Below are 8,557 nucleotides of genomic sequence, written 5' to 3' on the forward strand. Positions count from 1 at the left end.
TGTGCATATACTAATAAAACAGCTTCGCGGTAGAGTATGATAAAGGTTTTTACCACGACAAGCCTTTCAACATGCATGTTGCCTTTTGTCAACCAAAATATAGATTCACATGGTCAACTTGGCTTAATATTTTTCATGTTTTATGTAGATATCGACGAGTGTAAACAGCCACAGTTATATCCATGCTTCGGCAAGTGTACCAACATGGATGGATCTTTCGAGTGCACGTGCTCACATGGATACCAAGGAAATGCCACCCACAAAAATGGTTGTGTCCCGTCCATAAACACAGGTGGGCACTATTGCTTCTTACTTTCCCTAGGATCAACATGTATATAAACTATCTTAGATAAAGCAGAATAGTTTTAAACACGTACTTCCTCCTTTTCCAAAATGTAATTTTTAGTTTTGTTCTAAGTAAAACATCTTTAAGCCTAACCAAGTATATATAAAATATACCAACATCTTTAAGAACGAATTAGCTTCATTAAATCAGTTATGAAATGTGTTGTCAAGATGTCTTTATTTGGTATCGCATGTGTTGCTATATTTTTTACACGTTTGTAAGACTTAAAAGTTTGACATTGAAATCATAAAGATACTGACATTTTGGAAATGGAGGGAGTAGCTAGGTGAAAAGATATTGTTCCTTCTCAATCATATTTGGAAAATCCCTCTTGTTGTCTTAATGCAAAGAATATTCTCATACTTAGTTCTATGTATTAGCTCATGAACCATAAAAATAGAGTATGTTGCATGAAAAATAAGCTCAAATTTAGTTATGCGATGCAGACACAATTCAGATTTCTTCATTATTTCAAGTGGAGACAATTCCTAAATAAATCAGTTGCAACCCACAATTATATAAGAATGGAATACCGTCATTTTATAGATGAGCAAAGAACACAATCAATAAGAAAGTTTTTTTAAAGATGCATAAAAGAAGAAACTTATAAGAATATATGTATGATTAAATATGCCATGAAACATACATTTTTTTACATTACTACTAACAGATAAATACATTTCAAAATTTGGAAATAGAAGCCAACACTCTTTCTAGCCACACATACTATTAACTGCGTCCTTTCTCATGCGAACCACCTGCGATTTTGGTTAGTGGCTGGTTAACGGACTTACATGGGTTAAATATTGACCCCTCCTATTAGTTGCGCCACTTCAATTTGAGACATAGTTTTGGCTAGATTTTGATATTTTTGAAATTTGAACATGGTATAGTTAGTAGATTATTGGTCAATTGGGTGATACCTCTCCTCTTAACAAGACTTCAAACCCTGAGTCCAACCTCATATCTGTTCCTTCAACTACTATTGAGTCATGTCACCGCATACGCTAATTACGTGCCCATCAGTCTATTTTTTGCAGGTTTAATCATTGGCTTATCAGTTTCTAGTGGCCCAACTATTTTAATTTTGTTTCTTGCCTCAAAGATAATAGTCCGCAAGCTTAAGCATCAAAAGGAACAAAAGTTGAGACAAAAGTTCTTCAATCAAAATCGTGGACAATTGTTGCAAAAATTGGTATCTCATAGGTCAGATATTGCAGAGAGGATGATCATCCCTCTAAGGGAGCTAGAAAAGGCCACAAACAAGTTTCACCCAACTCGTAAGCTTGGTGGTGGAGGGCATGGTACCGTATACAAAGGAATTTTATCAGACTTGCATGTTGTTGCAATCAAAAAGTCAAATATTGTGGTCAAGAGTGAGATTAATGAGTTTATAAATGAAGTTTCCATACTCTCACAGATCAATCATAGGAACATTGTAAAGCTTTTTGGATGTTGTCTTGAGACAGAAGTCCCCTTGTTGGCTTATGAGTTCATTTCCAATGGAACCCTATGTGATTATCTTCACAAGAAACCACTAAGATCGGTACCTTGGCGAGACATATTAAGGATTGCAGCAGAAATTGGCAAGGCCCTTTCTTACCTTCATTCGGGTATTTCTGTCCCTGTAATACACAGAGATATACAATCCACCAATATACTTCTTGATGATGATTTGACAGCAAAGGTGTTTGACTTTCGAGCTTCAAGGTACATTCCTAAAGATAAAACAACAATTACAATGGTGGTGCAGGGAACGTTGGGATATTTAGATCCTCTGTACTTTTATTGTGGCCGTCTAACAGAAAAAAGTGATGTTTATAGCTTTGGAGTTATTCTCGTTGAGTTGCTTACAAGGAAGATGCCAATTATATATAGATCCTCCACCGGTGATGGGCTAGTTGCACAATTTGTTGAACTACTTGCAGAAGGTAAATTGGTAGAAATACTAGACCCACAAGTAATTGAGGAGGGAGGTAGCCAAGTTGAAGTGGTAGCTTCTCTAGCTATGTCGTGCATAAAGCTAAGAGCAGAGGAGCGACCAACTATGAGGTCGGTGGAGATGACACTAGGAGCACTTCCAGGACCCAAAGAGCATTTTCGGGTTCGGGATGCAACATATGAGGGGAGTTATTCGGCAATGAGGTATACATCACCTATAAGAAGGACAAGCTTAGAGGACACGAGCAGGCAATATAGTCAAGAAGAAGAGTTTGTGTTGTCCGCAAGCTACCCTCGATAGTCTTACTTACAGTTTACATATGAAAGAGTTGGTATGTATAACATGTGCGTGTGTTGTGTATGATCGAACATTGTGTGTGCTTCAATTTGTTGTCGCTTTAATGTTATGTTTATAATCAAAGTATGTCAATTACATGGTTGATTGCTTCTTCATCGAACACCTGCTTCCTTCATAATGTGGTCACTCACTACATATACTTATTTTTCTTCAAGCTGGGTTGCCCTAATCTCCATTGGTCACATAATAGAAATTCTGAAACGAAATTCAAGGTATATATAGTGCTCAAAATGTTGTTGATCAAAGATATAGTTAGCTAGTGCGGTTAATATTTTCTATTTCAAAATTCAAGGTGATTTTAAAAATAACTAGCAAAGTAGCCACTCCTGCACATCTGCGCGTACAACATATTTTTTTTCATAATTTTGAATCTTATATGGGAAATTAATATTTCGCAACTTTTAAGGGACGATTTCAGTGGACAATATCTACCAGAGAGCTCTAGAAATAGTTATTAATGATGTATGCTGAATAAAATAATTTGAATTTTTATTAGTTATATTATTTTAGGCAAACAATATATTTATTCTCTTTTAAAACCTTATATACGATAATATTATTTAGTAATTCCTACGATACTCATATGCTACTTGAAAGCATATAGTTTTTCTAAAAAGTGTACTTTAATCTTTTTGTGTGCATTTTTTTTATAATGACAAAAGATCTAGAATAGTTGTTGTTTTACAGTGAATGGATAAAATATGGTGGGAGTTATTTTTACAAATAAGAATAATTAGGGTCAAATCTCAACTTTCAATCTTATGTGGGATATCTTTATTTCACAATTTTAAATGGGCATTTTTTGTGAAAACAAATGACAGCCGACCCCCTGGGTATGCCCATGTGAAGAATTCTGCCTAATACTACATGCATGTTGGTTGTACTCCCATGGTTGAACCTCTGGTTCCAGCATGGATCCCCATCGGCAACGGTTCAGCGCGTAGATGGTCACGACGAACAGTAGGTCCTGGTCGGCATTGGTCACCACCTGGTGCTCGACGCTCTTTTACCCGTCGTTAGTGAGCAGAGTCGTTGAGATTGACAACGAGCGTGCGAGATGGGGTGAACGTGCACTCAGGCGCTAGCCCAGAGGACCTGCAGCCTCGCGCAGCCGGCGTCATGCTGGAGCACGGTGATCGCGCTTCCGTCCAGCAGTAAAAGAAGTTCATCCACACCGGCTGCACCGCGTCGCGGAACATCCCTGTGAGTGTGTCGAGAGCGATGCCACAGACTGGGCTGCCGGATGGACGTGTTAGACTGTATATACGTAGTCTTGTACATGCCTTGTATTGTACCTCTTGGTACGTTTATATAATGAGATAGCCACATCCCGTTTTAGGGTGTCGAACCAGTTCCCCAAACCCTATGTTTTACATGGTATCAGTTTAGGTTACGATGTCTTCCGCTGCACCACCTCCCGCCGCCGCCGCCGCCGCGTTGATCTCGACCGCCGCCGCTGCCGCGCCGGCCCTAGCCCCGATGTCGCCCTTCCTGGCCTCCCGGCCACTCGCGGCGGCGTACGGCGCCACCCTGCCGCCGCCCGCTTCCCCGCCGGCGCCGGGCTTCGGGGACGATCTGGCCGCCCCGCCCGCTGCGGTGCAGTCGGCTACTGGCGGCCCTCCTCCGCCGAGCAACCCGTGGTGCGGCGCCTACGGAGCCCTCCCGCCACCGTCGTCTCTCTGGCCGGGATCGGGACCTGCTGCGCCGCCGCCGCACCCCTGGCCGGGATCGGCCCCCGCTGCGCCGCCGCCGCACCCCTACACGGCGGTGCCGCCGCCGCACCACTACTACTCCGCGCCGTTGCCGCAGTCCTATGGGGGCACGGCTGCTTCGCCGTATGGTGCCCCCGTAGCTACCGGGCACGGTGACTCAGCTCCTGCAGCGCCGGGCGCCTTGGCCGCTCCCTCACCCGGCTACCCCTACGCGATGATCCCTCGTCCAGAGATGACTCCGTACATGGATCCCTATGCATCACTGGCGCAGGCGTACACTGCTCAAACCGCGGCGCCGCCGCCGTTCTATTTTTCGCACCTGCTACCGGTGAAGCTCGGGCCGGACAACTACCTGTCATGGCGTGCGCAGGTCCTGCCTCTCCTCCGCAGCCGCTACTTGGAGGGCTATGTTGATGGGTCCATCCCGTGCCCACCTCCTCACCATCCGGCATATCACACGTGGGTGGCGCAGGATCAGGCCATTCTATCTGCCATCCAGTCCTCGCTCACGCCGAGTGTTTCGTCGATGGTCATCTTCGCCGCTACGTCCAGGGAGGCGTGGGCGGCCCTCCACACCAGTTTCGCCTCTCAGTCTCAGGCGCGTGCGCACTCTATACGCACCGAGCTGGATGAGACCAAACTTGGCGATCTCAGCATCACGGAGTACTTCAACAAGATGACGAGCCTCGCTGACACCCTGGCCTCTGTTGCTCAGCCACTTCTGGACGCGGACTTCACCACCTTTGTGCTTAATGGGCTCGATGATGATTATGATAATCTCATTGAGAACGTCCATGGTCGAGATGATACGCTCCCGCATCGTGAGCTCTATGCGCGCCTCCTTGGGCGTGAGCAGCGCATCAAGGCGCGCCGTGTTTCCCCCAGCTTCGCCTCCGCCAACGCCGCCACACGCGGCAAACCTCAGAAGCCGGCCCCATCAGGTGGCAAACCACCGGCTTCCCCGTCGCAGGCCTCGCGGGGCAACGCGCCAACTATCACAGGAGGGAGTCGCCCAGTTGCTTGCTGTTCCAGTTGCGGCACTCCTCAGGCTTGTCAGCTTTGTGGCATAGATCGTCACCTCGCTTCTCGCTGCCACAGACGCTACAAGCAAGACTTCCTTGGCCTTGGCAATAATGGCAAATGGAATGATAAGCAGGCTGCAGCTGCGGTGACCGGGCACGACCACGGGCGCACCCAGTCGTACTCCCTTGATCCGGCGTGGTACATGGATACAGGAGCGACTAATCACCTCACCAGCAAGATGGGCAAGCTCTCCATTCAGGAACCGTATCGTGGACATGATCAGGTGCACACCGCCAATGGAGCAGGTATGCGCATCTCCCATGTTTGTCAGGCATCACTTCTTGCACACAATTTTCGCAAACTACACCTTTCTAACGTTCTTCGAGTTCCCTCTGCTACGCGTAGTTTGTTGTCTATTCCTCAACTTACTCGTGATAATAATGTCCTTGCTGAGTTTCACCTTTTTCGTTTCTTTATCAAGGATCGGGACACGAGGGCCGTTCTGCTTAGTGGTCGTCTTCGCCATGGCTTATATGCACTTGACGCACCGTCTGCATCTCCTACGCCGTCTTCTCCTCAGGTGTTCAGTGGTGTTCGTGTGTCACCTACACACTGGCATGCGCTCCTTGGACATCCTGCTGCTCCTATAGTGAGTCATGTGTTGCATCACCATGAACTACCAGTTGTGTCCAATAAGAGTGCTGAAACTATTTGTGATGCCTGTCAGCAGGGCAAGAGTCACCAACTACCTTTTTCAGAGTCTAGTCGTGTTATGAAACATCCTCTTGAGCTTGTGTTTTCTGATGTGTGGGGTCATGCCCAAACATCTGTTAGTGGTCACAATTACTATGTCAGTTTCATTGATGCTTACAGTCGGTTTACTTGGCTATATCTTATCAAGCGTAAATCTGATGTGTTTAATGTTTTCATTCAGTTCCTTAAGCATAAGATTATTCATGTTCAATCCGATTCGGGGGGTGAATATCACAACCTCAACTCATTTTTTAATAAGCTTGGGATTTCGCATCGCGTGTCTTGTCCTCATACACATCAGCAAAACGGCACCGCTGAACGTAAGCATCGTCATCTTGTAGAGACCGGACTCACTTTACTAGCTCATGCCTCCGTCCCGTTTCGGTTCTGGAGTGATGCCTTCTCCACCACCTGTTTCTTGATAAATAGGCTTCCCTCTTGACTACTGAAAATGAAAACCTCTCTTGAACTCTTGCTCAGTGATATTCCAGACTACATGTTTCTCAAAGTGTTTAGATGCGCATGTTGGCCGCACTTGCGGCCTTACAACAAGCGTAAATTAGAGTTTCGGTCTAAGAAGTGTGTTTTCCTTGGGTACAGTTCTCTTCACAAAGGGTACAAGTGTGTTCATGTTCCCACCAATCGCGTCTACATTTCTCGTGACGTCGTGTTTGATGAGAATGTGTTCCCGTTTCATGCTCTTCCGAACCACTCTAGCACTAATTTACCACCTGTGCACTCCACTACACCTTCACCTGACCAATTTGTGGATGTTGCAAATGCTCCTGTGTTGCTTCCTAACCATGCTACAGGTATTGGACGCGGTGCCCGCCTTGAACTCCTGGATGATGAGGTTCTGGACGATACTCATGATGGCCACGTTGATCCTGTGCATGGCCCATGCATGGCGGGTCATGCCCGTCAGCCCGATGCATCCACAGCCGCCCTGCGGGCGTCGGCAGTGCCCGCGGCTGCACCTGCCGAGGCCGCCCCGTTGGCCGCGGCGCCTGCTCCAGCGCCCGGGTCGCCTGCCTCAGCGCCCGGGTCGCCCGCCCCGTCGATCAGGTCGCCCGGCCCTGTGCCCGGCTCGCCTGGCTCGCTCGCCAGGCCACAGGCGCTGCCCTCGCCGGGCCCATCAGCAGGCGGCCCAGCAGCCACGGGAGCTGCGCCGGCCAGCCCCGCCTCGGCTACGTCGTCGCCTGGGTGTGGTAGCCCTGCCCTGGCAACGTCGCCCGGTGCTGAGTCTGCTAACTCTGGCTCCTCCAGCCCCGTCATGGCCACGACGCCTTCGTCGCCTGTGGCAAGCCCCGTGGTGCCAGCACCGCCCGCTGTGGTCCATCATCGACCACACACGCGCTGCCGGTCTGGTGTTTTTTGCCCTAAAGAACGTAAAGACGGGACGGTGGCGTGGCTTGCTGCATGTGTGGCTCATGCCGCTGCGGATCCCACGGCAGAGCCGCATCATTTTCCGGTTGCATTGGGTATTCCTCACTGGCGTGCTGCCATGGAGCAGGAATTTCAGGCCTTGCTGAAAAATGGTACTTGGCAACTTATTCCTTCGGTCTCTCGCGTCAACATCATTGACTCCAAGTGGGTGTTTAAGGTCAAATGACATGCAGATGGTTCTATTGAGCGCTACAAGGCACGGCTGGTTGCCAAGGGTTTCAAGAAAAGGTACGGTCCTGATTATGAAGACACATTCAGTCCAGTTATCAAGCCTACTACTATTCGTATACTGCTGTCTCGTGCCGTTACTCGTGGTTGGTCGCTTCATCAGCTTGATGTGCAGAATGCTTTCCTCCATGGAGTTCTTGAGGAAGAGGTTTATATGCGTCAACCATCCAGTTTTGTTAATCCTACGCGTCCGCATCATCTCTGTCGTCTGGTCAAGGCGTTGTATGGACTTAAACAGGCGCCTCGTGCATGGCATGCTCGTCTTGGTTCTGCTCTCCGGGCTCTTGGGTTTCTTCCCTCGACTGCTGACACGTCACTGTTTCTCCTTCAGCGCCCTGAGGTGACGATGTATCTCTTGGTGTATGTTGATGATATCATCCTTGTCAGTTCCTCCAATGCTGCTGCCGATCGCCTTGTGTCTGCATTAGGTGAGGAATTTGTTGTCAAGGATTTGGGCGCTCTGCATTATTTTCTTGGATTAGAGGTGTCACAGTCCTCTACTGGGTTGACTTTGAGTCAGAAAAAGTACTCCATGGATCTGTTGGGCCGTGCTGGGATGATCCAATGCAAACATGCTATCACTCCGATGTCTGCCACTGATCGGTTGTCTGCCCTTGATGGAGATCTTCTTTCCACTGATGACGCCACTGAGTATCGCAGTCTTGTTGGTGGTCTGCAATATCTCACTATCACCAGACCTGATGTCTCTTATGCAGTCAACCGTGTGTGTCAGTATTTGCATGCACCTCG

At 47.8% G+C, this 8,557-nt stretch overlaps 1 pseudogene; it reads left to right on the plus strand.

The window, feature by feature from the left end:
- LOC119309056 overlaps positions 1-2,588 on the plus strand; it is a 13,620-nt pseudogene extending 11,032 nt beyond the window's left edge.
- The last annotated feature ends 5,969 nt before the right edge of the window (positions 2,589-8,557 follow it).

The sequence above is a fragment of the Triticum dicoccoides genome, chromosome 5B, assembly GCF_002162155.2.
Source record: "Triticum dicoccoides isolate Atlit2015 ecotype Zavitan chromosome 5B, WEW_v2.0, whole genome shotgun sequence".
NCBI lineage: Eukaryota > Viridiplantae > Streptophyta > Magnoliopsida > Poales > Poaceae > Triticum > Triticum dicoccoides.